The sequence below is a fragment of the Prionailurus viverrinus genome, chromosome C1 (assembly GCF_022837055.1).
Source record: "Prionailurus viverrinus isolate Anna chromosome C1, UM_Priviv_1.0, whole genome shotgun sequence".
NCBI lineage: Eukaryota > Metazoa > Chordata > Mammalia > Carnivora > Felidae > Prionailurus > Prionailurus viverrinus.
The window spans coordinates 204,776,593-204,793,486 of NC_062568.1; the positions used below are offsets into that span (position 1 = coordinate 204,776,593).

General features: G+C 49.2%; 1 protein-coding gene across 8 annotated transcripts in view; it reads right to left on the minus strand.

The window, feature by feature from the left end:
• Positions 1–16,894, minus strand: part of PRDM2 (PR/SET domain 2) — a 141,978-nt gene that overhangs the window by 36,317 nt on the left and 88,767 nt on the right. The window lies entirely within an intron of this gene.

Consider the following 16,894-nt stretch of genomic DNA (forward strand, 5'->3'; position numbering starts at 1 on the left):
AAATAAAAATGCACCTGGGTGCTGGAAGCATAGGTGAAAAAAGCCTGCTGTCACCCTGAACTTCTCTCCTCCAATCCCCATCCAATCCTCAGCAAATCTCATGGCTCCCCCTTCAAAATATACCCAGAATGCCCCTGCTAGTCATACCTCCCCTGCTACCCTCCCGTCCATCCACCATCACTCCCGAGCTGGGTTACCACACTGGATTTCCAGTCTGTATTTCTACTCTTGGCTCCTTCCAGTTCATCCTCACCAGATGAACAAAGGAGACTCTTTTAAAAGGCAACGCATCCCATATTACCCCTGCCCTCGAAGCCCCCCAATGGCTCCCACTCAAGAGTACAAGAAAAGTCTTTACGGTGCCTGCAATGGCCCCGGGCTACCTCCCCGACCTCATCTCCCATTCCTCTCCCCTCCGCCTTGTTCCCCTCCAGACAAACAGCCCGGCCTCCCCAGTGTTCCCTGAGCATTCCAAGGATGCTTCTGCCGCAGGACCTTCGCACTTGCTATCCTTCTGCCAAGTGCTTTTCCTCCCCAGGTCCCCACGCTTGCTTCCTCACTTCCGACTCTTTGCTTCAATGTTCCCTTTTCAGCCAGACTTTCTCTGGCCCTCACATTTTCAGTGGTAGCCCCCGATTCTGGCTTCAGATCTCCCTACCCCGCTTTCTCTGTTTTCCTTCCCTCCCCAGCATTCACCGCCTGACATTCTGTGTAGCTCCTTGCTTGTTCACACTCTTGTCTCCCCACCAGACCGTGTTTCTTTCACCACTACAACCCCCAACACTGACCAGCACACACCCCCAGGCGCTGGCCCTACACCTGCTCCTGAGCAGATGGGTAAAGGAACAAACACACAAAGGCCTGAGACCTGCACTGTCCTTCCCAACTAAATCACACCCGCAATCACCTGTGAGTTCCGGTTACTATTTCAAGTGGGGCAGGCAGGGGCACCTGGGTGGCTCAGTGGGTTACGTGTCCAAATCTTGGTTTTGGCCCAGGTCATGATCTCACGGTTCGGGGAGTTCGAGCCCCCCCTTTGGGCTCTGCGCTGACAACATGGAGCCTGCTTGGGATTCACTCTCTCCCTCTCTGTCTGCCCCTCCCCCAGGCTCACTCTCTCCAAATAAGTATTTTAAAATAGTAAAGAAGTAAATAAAGTGGGGCAAAGAACTTAAGTGACTTATAAAAGCAACCTGAGTGTGAAATCGTCCTTTGCCTTCATGCAAATTTTTCACGGTTTTTCACCCACTGAATGAATGATAACTGAGTGACAGTTTTTAAGCAAACTACTCTGAGCCTTTAGAAGCATTCAACTTGTTTTTCATAAACAGCTCTTACATTCCCATTTTGTTGGTTTGGGTACCATTTAATTGAGTCATACGAGTACAGTCACAGATACACGTAGCATAAACAAACAGGTCTGGGAACGAATACAACGGACTTCTGGCAGCATTAACCTGACCGCTGGGAACGGACATGCACGGGCTCTCCCCGTGAGGGTGTCAGGATGCGATCCATCACTGGGAACGCGGGGCATCCGTTAACAGGGAGGGCTGACTAAACGGAAACACTGACTAAGCCTCCACTGTCTTTCACTCTATCCACGGTTGGAACTGTAACAGAAGTTCTGAAAGATTCCAGGTAGCGCTGTGCCCGGCAGGCCTGGCACTCTGCAAGAGGACCTCACACTATTCCTTAGGCGGCAGTGACCATGCCGGCCTTGAAGACTGCCGTGCACACGGGGGAGCCCTGTGCTTCCCCTTCGGCCTCATCAGTGGGATCATATCCCCCGGCACCTCAAAAGCGAGTGTGTGGGGGAAAGGCCAAGGTGAGTGATGCTGTGGCATAGGCCCAGTTGGGGGAACACCCTTGTTCAGCACGGCCCCGTCAGGTGCGTGGGACATCGTGAAATCAATCAGCGTTTACGCTCGAAGAGGGAAGGCTTCGAACAAAAGTGAAAACACACGAGAAAATCTTCCACTGCCGTGTATTTTGGAGGTTCTACAAGCGAGGGACCCTTGAGGAGATGTCCGGTGTCAGGAGGCAGAATTAAAGCTGGTGACACAGGGAGGGTGACCCTATTTTCAGAGCCAAAAATCGGGGGAGAGGGTTTAAAACCATAAAGGAATTTTTAGATAGTTCTACCCGGGCATCAAGGATGTTAGATCACAGTCACAGGCAGCCTGTGCGCACTGGCGTAGATCGGAGCAGAAACAATGCCACCAGCGTGGCTGAATGAATGAGCCAGCAGCTGCAATTCCCTTCTGGCCTCTATCGTTTACTGACTGGCTTTCCTTAGACATCTGTAACCCTGAGGACTGTGCCCTGAGGTGGTAACCCTTTAATGCTGGGTGTAATTAACTATCACCAAATAACCAATCCTTTTCTTTCAACCCGATTAAAAAAAAAAAAATTTAATGTTTATTTTTAAGACAGAGAGGGAGACACAGAGCACGGATAGGGGACGGGCAGAGAGGAAGACACAGAATCCGAAGCGGGCTCCAGGCTCTGAGCTGTCAGCACAGAGCCCGACGCGAGACTTGAACCTGCGAACTCCAAGACCACGACCTAAGCCGAAGTCAGAGGCTTAACTGACTGAGCCACCCAGACACCCCTCTTTCAACGCGATCTTAATTGGTCATTTACTTATCCAATGGACATTCTCTATTCTGTTGCCAACAATTAATTGCCCCCAAATTCACACTTTAGGCCAAAGAGTCCTAAATTCGGGCCAGATAAGCGAATGGTAGCTCAGACTCTATTATTCCTAGAGACTTTTTTTTTTCCTTTTTATTCCACAAACACTGAGCGGACACCTACACATGCTAGGTGCTGCATGGGTGCTGGGGACTGGTGACCACACTGGCGGGGGACGCAGCACCCAGACTATACTAGTTAATAGCTAAAGGCCGCCTGTCGCCCTCAGAAAGACACGCTAAGAGCAACAACGGACAAGGCAGAAAACCCTTACTTTCACCATGGCTGACGCTTAGAAGTGTCCCTAACTGTAGCGCCCCCCTGCTCATCCGTCACGGGGTACTCATCAGGATCGAGGAAAAACGTTAACTGATGCGTTCTGAAAACCGAAAACTACCACCTCGAAGATACTGCTAAAAACCAAAAGAAGAGAATTTCAAATGAAAACTGGAAGCAAATTAAGTTAACGAGATGGGGGCGATACCACGGTCACTTGTCCTTTTTAAGACCCAAAGGAGAACTCCTTTAGTTCTGGGTAAAGACGCATTTGAGAAGCCGATGAAAACAAAAAGAGTTCAAAGACCCACCCCGGAGATTATGGTTTAGTAGGTCTCGAATTTTAAATAAGCCTCCTGGGTTAGGTTTTGAAGCAGGTGGTCCGCTAAGTGAACATGCCGGGGTGGGGGACAACCCTAACTAGGGCCCCTTCGCGCACCTGGAAACACCTTGCGGGAACGCAGCTCCTCGAGCTGAAGTTACCAACACGCCCGGCCGGGCAAAATACCCCCACCCCTCACCCGAGCAGCTGTCCAACTCAATTCAGGGCATCGCCTTAATAAAACACCTGCTGTCAGCTGGCCCTAATGGGCTGCGTCCGTAATTTTTATAAATAGTTTTTAAGGCACACAGTCATACTAATCATGGCGATGAAGTCACTTAAAACAGCACATACTTCAACTACAGTATCTGGGCAGCGATTTACTGAGATGAGTCGAAGTGGTTGGTTCCTGCACCAAAGCAGTTAACGTAGGTTTTCACGAAACCGGCTGGCAAAAGTCGATCAAAAGAGCCTCAATATAAATGATAAAGGTAGGAGTATAAGACAGCTATGTACTGGTTATTATGTGAAATTCTGAAAAGCTTCTGGAGCAAGATCCTAAAACAGAGAGGAAAATCCCTGCCAGGTTCACCAGCCTGTGCACCAAGAAAGGAGATGGGTGAACTCCACGTACTTCCTTCCAGAGTCAACCACCTCCTAGCACTTAGCACTAAACAGAGTATCCACTCAAACATAAAGGACAGGCGTCCAGCAAAGAGAGGAAAACTATCCTGTTTCGGAACGGAGGCGCTTCCCCTAGCAGCACACCTTTGCCTTTGCCGAGGAAGCCTGTGCACACGTCACCCGGACGTTCACGTCACTCTCTTCACAAACCATTTCTCTAACTCACATGTTTTCAGGAGCTTGAAAGAAAAACAAAACCAAAAAAAAAAAAAAAAGCAGTCTCTATGTGTTTGTTACACCTAACACTCTCCTATTACAAGGTCGTTTGTCCAGCAGCGTCACTTACCAGCAAAGAACCAAGAGCCACGACCACTTTTAATGAGTAAGCAAATCATGCCAGAAAACCCACGTTCTAATATTAGCACACCTGACACACAAGGGAGGTCCCTGGGTGTTCTCTCAGGGCCCACCATTTCTTTGTTTGCATATCCTATTAACAGGACCGCTACCTAGCTTCTGTAACCATCGACGATCAACAGAAGCATTATCTGGGGACACGAGGAGGGCAGACAAGATCTATAAATAATGAAAAAGAGACAGTGAGGAGTACATCCTTCTCAAAAAACCTTCAGGATCCTGAACACCTGAATTATCGGAGGGCATCCCTTTTCCACAACCAAGTATTAGTCGATGCTTACACCTCGAGCCTTCAGGGAAAGGCGAAATTAGGTCTAGCGTAGCTCTTAAAAGCAGGCAAGTAGCCGACAGTGAGACCACAGACATCCCTTCCCGCCATGGGAGGCAGACACCAGGCACTCAGCCTGGCCCTCCTTCCCTGAGCACGACCCCACCTCCGAAGCAAGGCTGTGCAGCACCCCAAGCAGGTCCTTCCTCCCCACGCACACACATCTGGAAACCTACTGGCCAGCCATGGCTTGGGAAGGTTTGCAAATAGAAAGACAAGGGGATAAAAGGTGCCACTAGGAAGCAGCAAGGTTTGACTCTCTGAACGAGTCAGTACCCGGATCTGCCCGTTCCCTAACAAAGCCGTGTAGATGGGGGCTGAGCACGGGGCATCACACCAGGCCTACAGCAGAAACCACTCGGTCCTGTCTCCCAGGCACTCACAGAACGCACTAGGACCACGAGGGGCCAGGACTCGTGCTCGCCTCCCCGCCGGTTTGAGCTCCTCTGCATTAGCTGCTGCTTCCTACCCACACACAGGCAGCTACAAACTAAAGCCACGTCTCCTTCCTGCCTCTTAAAGAGCATACCACTGAAGGAAGAAGCGGGCAGGTCAGGGGCTTTCACCCCCAGATCTGCGGGTAGGGGTGGGAGGGAGAACACGACTCGTGATGGGCAGATGGAACCCCACGGCTGTGGCGTCGGGCAAACCGCGTCAGGAGTCTGGGCCCCGCTTCCCCGTTCGTAAAATGGGAGAACACAGAAGTATTTACTTGACAGGCTCGATGCGACGACTACGCGGGAGAACATATGGAAAACCCCCAAGACGGCGGCTAGCAAGCACTTCAAATTATCAGGGATCATTCTTCCACTATTATTTCAGTGGGCTGGAGTTCCTTGGTTAGGTTTTCATGATTTTACAACCAAGCTAACCAAGGTTTTCTTCTGCACCTGGCTTTTAAAAACTGCCACTTGGGCCTCGAAATTCAAAACCAAGAGAAATCAAGTTATGTGGAGAGGCGGTGACAAAATTACACTCATCTTCGTCCTCGCCCTGATCTGAAAAGTGGTTTTCGTGTTTTATAGCTCCTTCTATTTCTGACGGGTGGGAGTGCCTGACGCAGACAGGGAGGAGCTCCGGCCTGGCAGGCGCTCGGCAAAGCATCCTTGCCACCTGACCGCTTTCTCTCCGGGTACGGGCAGCGGAAGCGGACGACGAGGGAACGTTCCAGCTACTGCAACCTGTGCCGCCATAAAACCTACGTGGCAAGTCGGCTTTGAGCGCCAGCCGCAACCTTCCGTCCGATCCCAAGGGACATTCCAGAGGGCACCTTTCGGTAACAGCCGCAGCGGCTAACGTTCTCGAAGCACTTCGCTACGGCAGGTGGCATCTGTGGTCCTCACAGGCTCACCTGCCGTCCGCGCAACCAGCCTCTGCGGTCAGATCATTACTGCCATTTCGCAGAAGGGAAAAGCAGGGCTCAGAGAGCTTAAGTAATTTGTCCGAGGTCACAGGGCTGGTAAGTGACAAAGCCAGGCTTCAAACGTCTTATTCAGTCAGTAAGTATTTATACTGACCGGCTGCTACACACCAGGCACTGTTGCAGATGCTGGAAACGCAGCAACGAACAACACAAAGGTCCTTCCTCCCAGGTAGAATGTTCACTCTGGGAAGGCAGACGTTTAGTAAACAAAAGGTCACAAGTCGGTAGCAATGCACAGAGGAGTTAAGTGGCCCCCAAGACCAGTAGGGCAGAGTGAGAAGATGGAGAGGGCCAAGGGCACTATTTCCAACTGGATGGTCAGGGAAGGCTTCTGGGAGGAAGGGACAACTGCTCAGCAGCTCCAGGTCTGGAGCCAATCAACACGCTTACCTACGTTCTACTGCCTGTAACGAAATCACAACAAAACCTCAAAAGCCGGCCACGGCTGGCCTACACCACACTGTCCCTCATGGAAGGCCAGAGGCCGTTGGAAAAGTTCTCAACCTTGAATTCCATTCTTGTGTGGCCACGGCCGGCCACCCTGGACCGGAGCCCTACACTGACCCCCACTGCTACTGTGAGGGTCTCCAGGGAGGCCAGGGCGCCAAGGGCTCCCCGACACCTCGGTGCGCCTCGATGGAGGGAAGGAGCCCGCCCTGGAAGACTTCAAGACTGTTTCTAACGTTCTGATGCAAGTTCTAATCTCGTCTGTTCTGGGGAAACCAATATAAACTGATGCTTGTCAGTTGCCATGAAGTAATCCTTTTCCTTTCAAGGCCTTGAAAAGCACGAGCAGTTTCTTCAGGAGCTTCTTCCAAGAGTCGCTCAGGGATCACCATCACTCAAGTTCCACCCCTTCCACCAGGATGGTTGCTAGGCCGCGGGCTTCCTTAGTGGGGCAGGGCCTTCTGGGGTCTACCACAGGGAGGACTCACCATCACCACCCCCATGGCCAGCAGCTACTGCGTCCTAAGCACACACCTGACCTTCGATACAGCCACCTGCAGGTGAGGCGGCCGAGGCTCGGCCGGCAGCCTGCCCTGCCTCGGTTACCGGCGGGTCCCAGGGGAACTGAGACCCAGATCACTAGGGCTCAAGGCCTGTGTTTATTCCCACTGTGCTACACAGCCTCTGCAACAACCCCCCGCTCTGGGCGATGACATCAGCACCAGTCATTTGGGAGACACGATAGCCGTGCAAAACCCAAGTGGGGAAGGTGAATCGGGTGGTGTCACTGTAGTTAAGGGCATGGAATCAAATGGCCTGTTTGTAGGCGCCCCTTACAGCTACAGCTGTGGGACATAAACCCAGTGACCATGTCCCTCAGATGTGGTCGATTTCTCTGTAAACAGACATGCTATCTCCCTCAAGTGGTGGGGGAGCTTCAGAGCAGACAAGTGCCGCGGGACAGTCAGAACAGGGCCCGGCACGCAAGCTGGGCCAAGGAGCACCCCCAGCGCCCCACGGCGGCCGGCTACACCCCAGAGCCCTCTTGGGGCCCACACACAGACAGAGTCCATCAGATCTGCAGTCCGACACCCTCGTGACCCAGACTAGCCATTGAAGATGTTTTCTGAATGGCTGGCCAACTGAAACACTCCAGGAGAACGTGCCTAAATTCACAAGTCCAATAATAGCTTGGTAATAGAAGCCATATGAAAATGTTCCTGAACTCGAGCTGGGTTGGCAAGGTTTGGATGTGATTATAAAAAGCAAGTGACAGCAGAATGTTACTGCGAGGAAAATCGAACCCATGTGAGTCTCAAATAACTTCATTCTGACAAAGAATGTTAAAATAGCGTACCGGGGGCAAATTATTAAATACGACAACAAATACAATGATCTTAAACTGAAGTTCTTATTTTTAAATTAAAAAACAAAATTGCCCCAACTATATCCTAAGGCCCAAATCCCCTTTTGTTATTAACTTACCTGTATAACAAACACCAGGTCTTTTTTTTCCAGCGATTCCTATTCAAAGTTTACACTTAGATTTAATGCTAAGACTCGGTAGTTACCCAAGCAGAATTCCAGATTATGACACAGGTGCCTATCTAAACGTGGGTACGGAAATGTGCTTAGCGTAAATGTGTTCTGACTCAGGGCATAAATCCATACTTTAAAACCCACCGGAGGGGCGCCTGGGTGGCTCAGTCGGTTAAGCGTCTGACTTCAGCTCACGTCATGATCTCACGGTTCGTGAGTTCGAGCCCCGTGTCGGGCTTTGTGCTGACAGCTCAGAGCCTGGAGCCCGCTTCGAATTCTGGGACTCCCTCTTTCTCTGTCCCTCCCCTGCTCACACACTCTCTCTCAAAAATAAACATTAATGAAAAATTTTTTTTACTTAAAAAAAAAACAAAACAAAAAAACACCGTAGCGTTTTCTCACTACTGAAACGCCCCCCTCACTGGGCAGGTCATCACTGTGGTTTCCTGTGGCACATGGTGAGCTGGACATGGGAAGGCACATTTAGGCACTAACTCTTTCCATAAGATATTTACGTTTTCTGGAACATCTGCCTGAATTTTGGGTCACTTTCTATGCAAGCCAGAAGACAGCAACATGGACAAATGCTATTATCCCAACAGTTCAGCAAGTTTACTCTAATAAAAATACTTCCAAAACCCTTTACGTGGCTCACAACAGAGTATAATTTTTCAACTGCAAGTAAATTTAATGCACGGTCATGACAGCTTTTCCCTATTCTTATTCTTAACCCGGAAAGTAAACAAAACCTACACATACCCTCCAGGCTCTTAATCCTATACTTCAGAAATAACTACCCGCAGAAAGTTACGAACAACCCTTTCTTCGGCACTCTTTGCTGAGGTGGGAAGGCAAGCCTGGACCAACTACTATCTTTCTGGGTTAATGCCCCAACAGGTCAAGGTTCTCACGTGACATTTGAGGGAGGACTCCTGATGACGCCCGGGCCTTCTTTAGAACCACCTTCAAAATCAAAGGCTATTATTATAACGAGCTTGGCTTTCTGTTAAGCAGATTTTTCATGAGTAAGAAGAATGACCTACAAAGCCAGTCAGAGCTGAAAGGTCCGGGACAGGGAGAAGCGTATTCCGCGGTCAGCATGAAGCTGGACGCGGGTCTCCAAGGGACAGCTCCTGTCTGCAGTCTTGCTGCACCGGGAAGATTCCGTACCCACAGTGATGGTTCTACTTGTTCACTAAGCCAGAAAGCTCTTAGTAGAGAAACTATCGAGTCCTGTATTCCACGTTTAGAGGAAATGAAACTTAAAAAAAAAAAAAATACATATAATAGATAACCATAAAAACGATCAACAGGATGGCGTAGCCTGGAGGCAGTTCAAATCCCAACTGGCCAGTTGAGAGTGGTGTGGTCTCTGAAGGAAATCACTCCCCCGGGGTCCATTTCCCCCATCTGCACACGATACCAACTTCGAGGTGCTATCGTCAAGTTTGAAAGACGCTTAAGCACGGTCCCTCAAACACAGAAAGCACTCGAAAGTCGTCAAGTCCGCAAGGCTCATCAGGTCGTTTCCAAAACCACTTGGGAAAGGAAGCAAGCACAAGGCTGGGAAGGTGGGAGGAAGAGCTGGGGTTGCACGTGTGGCTGGAGACGGGAAGGGGCTACACAGTGGGGCACCTGGGCAGCCCCCAGACAGGAGACCGGGCCACGGATGCGCCAATGAGCAGTTTTCCATGTTTCCCTTTCTCACACCCACTCAAATCTCTCTTGTTCCGTCAAGCCTTTCCTGACACTGTTTTCATTTTGGCTAAAAAAGAATTTTAACAGTAATATGGAGATCATGACCACCAGCTGGATCTCGCTCCTACTATGTTATTTTTTCTTTATCTCCTAGCACAGCATAAAGGCCCTGCATCTTGTAGGCAAACTCCCAGAAGAAGGTCAAGAGGCACCAGGAGGGAGGGGACCCAACAGGGGCTGTGACCCTGGAATACTGGCTGAGAAGAAACTGCACACTCAGCCGACCTTCCTCTTCCCGAGGCCGGTCGCCTCTTCTTTCCATAACCTACAGCCCAGCCCAGGGCTCTAAGACTAGCCCTTTACTCCCCACCTCCCAGGTGACCCCTCCCCACTACCGCCTTCAGAAAAATGGGAAAGACGAGACAGTACCGGCAGGGGAACTGTAAGCTCAGACAGCAACACATCAGTGCTCGAGCCATGAAGGGCTACACTAACGGTCTCGTTTTCCCCCACCTCCATTCACTGGTTCTTCAACGCCTGCTGACATTACCTGGGGCTTTAAACGACAGACTACCCAGGCCCCACCCACGGTCTATTTTAAAAGGTTGGTCGTAGAGCTTTGGAGCCGGTCGGCTGGCACCTCTCTAGGTGAAAAGCCTGAGAGGCGCTGCACGTGAGAGCAGGGCTGTGGCTCCTCGTTGTCGTCTGACAGCCGGGCCTGCTGCCCAACAAGCGTGCCAATCCCCGCCAGGTCCCCTCCAGCCACCCCCACCTCCCAAGTCTCTCAGGCCACCCGATCGCTGTCTACACTCTACGACACACTCCTCAACGGTGCTTTCCGGAGACAGTCTCTGAAGGAGGAGATTCCCGAAGGGGGAGCAGCGGGCTGCTGCCACCCAGTAGGGAAGAGGCCACAGGCTACTGGGTCTCCTAAACAAGGACAAGTGGCAAACCACTTCCTCTAACCATCAGCCCGGTCTTTAAAATGCCACCTCGGTTGGGGCGCCTGGGTGGCTCAGTCAGTTAAGCATCCGACTTCGGCTCAGGTCATGATCTCACGGTCCGTGGGTTCGAGCCCCGCGTCGGGCTCTGTGCGGACGGCTCGGAGCCTGGAGCCTGGAGCCTGCTTCGGATTCTGGGTCTCCCTCTCTCTGCTCTTCCCTGGCTCATACTCTGTCTCTCTCTCTCTCAAAAATAAAACATTAAAAGAAATTTTTTTTAATAAATAAATACATGTGGCCTTGGCATCCAAGTCCGCCTTTCTCCCCCCCACCTGCACTCCACTCTCCTCTTGAGGTCAACGTCTATGCTTTATGGATAAAGTCAGTCCATTCAAAGGTTTGGTATCAAATCAAAATCCACCTGAGTAGCAGATGCAGTAACTGAGCTACAGTTTTACTAAAGTCACTTTCACCAAGTAGTGAAAGGCTGCAGCCAGCTAGACATCCATCCTCAAATATGCAGTTAGAGGGATTTTCTTGAGCACCCAGCCTTTGGAAAGCTGTGACAAAGTGACATTTTCCATAGGAAGTATAAACAGGGGAGACGGCCAAACAAATGTAAAGTTCCACCAGAGCCAGGATTTTTAATCCGCTGATGTAACCAGGGACCTCAACACAGCCCGGTATACAGTAGGTGCTCAATAAACCGTGATTCTGTAGAACATCTGACTAGAAAGCACCTGCAGCAACCAGGTTAAAACAGCCAGCCCAGAGAGGGGTTTGTAATCACAGCGAGAGGTGCTTCAAAAGAGCAAAAACGTAAGGCTTCAATTACTAGCCTTCGGAACGTTTTAAAACGTTGCACTCCACGAAGAGTAAAAGCAACCAGACTCTCGGGCGGCTCGTTCCTGGCCGGGTGGGAGCTACAGGGCTTCCTGGGGACTCCTCCCGAGGAACTGTCCGTGTGCCTGTCACGCTCCAGCACTGCTGTCAGCACCGGGGGCCCAAGGAGACAGACCCAGTCCCGCTCTTTTCAGTCTGGTGAGACAGTCTGTGAGCATCCATACCCAGTAAAAAAAAAAAAAGACCTCCTTCTGGAAGGAAGGCTCAGAGACCATCTCATCCGTGACCCACTTGGGCACATTGGGAACTGAGATTTGGAGGGTAAAAGAACCTGCCCGCTGGCAGGGACGCGGAGGGCACCTGTTAGACGCCTGTTAACTGGCACGTGGAGGGAGGGACGAATGAGGAGCACAGGACGGAAACCCGCTTCTCCTTCCCAGGGCAGCGCTTCATCTCACAAGGCCCAGCTCCTGCACGGGACACTGGGCGAGTTCGGCGCTCAGTTTAGCGGAACATTTAAAACAAGGGGACACCGAAAGCTATTGCAAAGCTCCCTCAGCACCCCTCTCCCCCCGCCCCCCCCCCCCCCACACATGCCTCCTCGTCCCTGGGTTTTTGCAACATAGGAGTATCCTCGGCCAGAGGTGGGACCATCTGGCCAAGGCAGGCCGCTCGCACCTTCAGCTTCACTGCCTTTCCCTCGGATGCAAGAACACGCGGAGACAGGAAGAAGGTATGACAAAGCAAGGGCTGCCGTGGAGGGCTTGATGAAACTGCTGATCTTCAATCAATTAAAAACAAACAAACAAACAAAACAGCAATTCCATATTAAGCTTGATACAAATGTTACAGCCTGTTTCATTCTTCCAGGGATTCATAAAAATAAAAACCCCCAAACTAGTGTGAACAGTTACCAAGCAGAGAGGAAGCAGAGACCCCACGTAGGAAATTCTTTATTTCCCTCTTGGCAAAAGGAGTTCACAAGGTTATTTCTCAGCACCACGGTCCCGACTGCGCGTCTACCCTCTAGACGGGATGTGAGTTTAACGTTCAGTGACTGCCAAACAGGAGCAAGGGAAGAGAGGTGGTCCGGGCGGGCTGTGCCCGCCGCACTTCTGCACAGCGCAGCCTCCGCGGTTCCTCCCGCCCCTTCGGCCTCCTCCCTCACTGCTCCCCAGGATGTACAAAAGCAGTCCTTTCACGAGGGTTTAGAAAGTGGTTTTATTGGTTACAATGATATAAAACGTATCGCTTGAATTCCCTCTAGTTATTAAGTGCTCGCTGGTAACAGCATAAACACACTCTTTATACAGCTGACAAGCTCAATGATTTATTTCACGCCAGAAGGGGGAAAACAGCGAATGGCACGCCTGTCTATAATGACCCTCTCCCTCTCTCTCTCTCTCTCTCTCTCTCTCTCTCTCTCAAGGCTACATCGGTTAAAGTCAACGGACAACCCCTTTTGTACGTCAAATTGTAAATTTTAATGTTTGTGTTAGAATAGTCTTTTATATCACTCTCCAACAAGAACAATAAAACAACTCACAGCAAACTTCAGTACAAGAACACTCTCCAGATTAACAACGCGAACAGAAATGTAAAACGTAAATCATATATAATACAATTGAAGTGTCCAAAACAATTTAAATAATTTTAAATATTTTATTTTTAAACTGCTACAAATGCTTTACACAACATTTCAACACAAAGTCCCCATAACAGAAATGTAACAAAACGGGAATGGTCGTGAGAGGGTTGAAGTGGCACAAAGTCACCGAACAAGCATCAAACTACACATTTTCAGAGGTAGATTACTTTTAAAGTTGAGAACAAAAATCAACATGAATAAAACCAAGCCATTTTCCACCAACTCAGTCATTAAGAAGGGAGGCATAGAATGCACGGAGAAATGACACTTACATCCTCTGGAAGAGGCCAATCTGTGGGTTTTTTGCTCTTAGAGACCGAAGTGTAAAACCTGGCATGTATAAATTCATTTATACTTACGTGTAGATATGCATCTAGAGAGGCCTGGGGTGCATCCTGGGCACGGACATATTGCTACGCAGTGTCCGGTAATATAATGGTTATGAATTAGTGCCAGATAATCAATCGAGAGGACAAGGTCCATTTGGATATATAAACATGATGCTGGATAAAGCATTTTTTAAAAAGTCCATATCCAATCCTGATCTGGTTTCCTCTCCATTATGCTGGCAATCTGCTTGTGATATATATTTAAACAAAAAAAAAAAAAAAAAAAAAGGCTGAAAGACGCTAAGTGCCTCTCCGTACAGAACTCATTTAAAAGAAAGGCATAAAGAGCTGGTGTGTGACCAAAACATTTTAGAATGAGTGCATCAGAATTTGTCATCCCTGAAATCTACAAAAACTTCTCCTAAAACTGAACTTGCTTTGCAAGGTAAGAAGTTCAAATCGTTCCTTTCTCTGCTGTGTGCCAAGCGCCAGGGCCGCACTTAGATCCGAGCCCCCAGTGCCATGGCGACGTGCCCTCCTCCTTGTAGCCCCATCACCCAGGAGCCAGGCACACGCCAGGAGCCGGGCTCCAGCGAAGCAGGAGACCCTGACCCTAAGCCGGGCAACAAGAAGCCTGCCGACAATCAGTTGTGTGTTAGGATTTGCGAGACAGCTTCAACTGGCCTCGCAAGCTTGGAAGATTTCGTATCCTTTGCTGTAGTGCTTATCCTAAGTTGAGCATGCAATGTCTTTATTTAGTCAATTAAAGTTTGTTTTGTTTGGGGGCTTTTCTACAGGAAGTTCCTAGAAAACAAGAAAACTGAAGGTAAATGCCAACGCAACGTAACCCAGTATGAACTGACCACGTTCAGGAAAAGACAAGCAGACCATGCAACAGATGTTACCATGACAGCAAAAGAACACCTCTGAAGGTATACAGGAACCTGGGCATCCTACGCAAAAAAGGCTGGAAGGGACCACAAGCGGGTCTCTTTGGACTGGTGTATGGCAGAGGTGGGCATGTAAAAAAATTAGCATCACTGTAGTTTTTAAATCAATTCATGGCAAATGGGAAAACTTGGTCTGTTATTTCAGTTTGCCTTTTCACCTTTTAGTGTTCAATGGGAACATAGTACTTTTTAGAAGCTGCTCTAAAAGGAGCATTAAAAAAATGTAAAAACACCTTGAAATTTACAAAGACTGAAGAGGGGTAGATAGGAGGAGAGAATGCATCTCTCTCCTCGTCTTTCTGTCTTACGCCAGGTGGCAATGAGCCCTCAGAGACAGATGGAACTTCGGTCCCATAGGACGCAGAGGAGTTCCAGCTGCTAACTGAGGAAGGGGAGCCCAACACAGGGTTCACTGGGCTGAAAGGTGTGACAGGACAACCTAAAGACGGGTGGCATGCCTGGTGCCCTCTGCTGCTCTGTCCTAAGAGGAGGATTCGGAACACAGGTCTTTCTGACACCCTGATTGGCACAATGTCTTGTGCTCCAGGAAATGACCGACTGGCAAGTTCTGCTGAACCCTCAGCACTGAATGGGAAACTCTGACTTCACTCACATGGCTTCAAAAACCTGTGGAATCCTCAACTGGCATTTAAATGTAAAGTGTCTGAGTGCTGGAGACTAGCTCTTCATCAGTCTGTTTTAACGAAACACCCAGGAAAACATGTGCTGCCAGTTCTGTGAGGTCCTTGAATACGTAAGGGGCTAATGCTGAAAACAAAGTCAAAGCAAATATTTCTAAATACGCGCCATGAAACCATCCCTGAATAAAATTTACAAGCAGGAACATAGTGAGAAAGGACAGAGACTACAGATTAAAACAGCTCCTTTCCAGTGTAACACGTCCAACCTGCGAGGATGATGAGGCTGGCTTTCCAAGAGCCCTGGGCTGGCCAGTGATGACCCACCACCTTCCCCAGGCCAGAGCTCAGGAATCCCGGTTTCATACCTAATGCACCTTGTATAAGGCGCTAAGAAGAATAAACTCTCTGAGGAAATGCCCACTCTTGTGTCCAGATGAGTTAAGTATGATGTCCTACTGAACATTTGGTTTTTACGTCCCAAAAATACTGCACAAGTTTACGGTCACTTGTAAGCAGCTCCCCGTGTGAGACACACATCCTTCAGATGTGCCCACAATACAGTTCCAGCGACTCCTGCAAACAGGGAGGCCTGCTGCTCCCATCTGCCTGTCAGAAACAATAGCCATGTTTGCTTAACAGACTCTTCCGTGTTTCCTTTTAGGCTCAATCCAGTCCAGCAACGTAACCCCCTGTTAACTATCAAATAAAGCAAAATAATGAAAATTAACCGGAGCAAAGGAGAGAGACACAATTTTATTAGGCACTTTGGTCCTTTGCACTGTTAAGGGTTCTTCAAAAAAGCACTGGAGGAGGAAGAGCCAAGGGAATGAACCTCATAACTGTATGGTTACTCAGAGAGTTTCTCTTTATAGTACTTTGATTCTTCATAACCTCACTCTTGAATTGTAGAAATAGGAACCAGTACAAAAATGAGTGATTCTTTTAGGTAATATTGCAGACAAACATGGATGCACACAGTACATTCTAAAGCATCAACCATCTGGGAGATGTTTTTTCAGTACAGTCAGTGAACATGATGGCATTTTCTGGTTCTCTAACCTTAAAAAAAAAAAACAAAAAAACAAAAAAAACTCGGCTTAAGAACACCCTGTTGTTGTGGAACTTCCGCAACACAGAATGAGCACAAACAGGTACGCCGTTAAACTGCTACAGGCAGGCAGCTTGAACAGCCGATAAACAGGTGCATATTTTCACCAGGGCGAAGCTCCAAGATGCTACACACAGGCCTGTGCCGTGGCCAGAGACCAGATGCCGAACTGGAACTATCACAACTGATCATTTAGTTCACTTACGAAAATCGCTTGTTGAAATGGAACCCTTCACTCCTACAGTAAATCATTCCAATCGGCCTTTGGCTAATGACCCTTCTCCACCTCTTTCTTCAGCCACCACGTAAGGCACACCAGCCCCAAGAACGCCACCTCATCACCTGCGCGCTGAGAACAGCACCTCCGAGTCTCCAAAACGGCAGACACGCCCCAGAATTCACTCTAATGGTTTGCCTGAAACACCAAAGAGCTTCAGACACTGAAAGTGATCGCCAAGAAAGCCTAGAGCCCAGCAGCTCACCCTGAAAGGACAAGCTTTTAGAGTGTCTTACAGAAATTCTGAGGTTGAGCACTTCGCGCGGGATTCACCTGTAGGCATTATGCAGGAAACTCCTATCAACTCGGGTTACTTGAGTAACTTGGAAAGTCTGAGAAGCCAATATAACAAGTTGAACTACTGCCCTGTGTTTTTATGTGTTGCT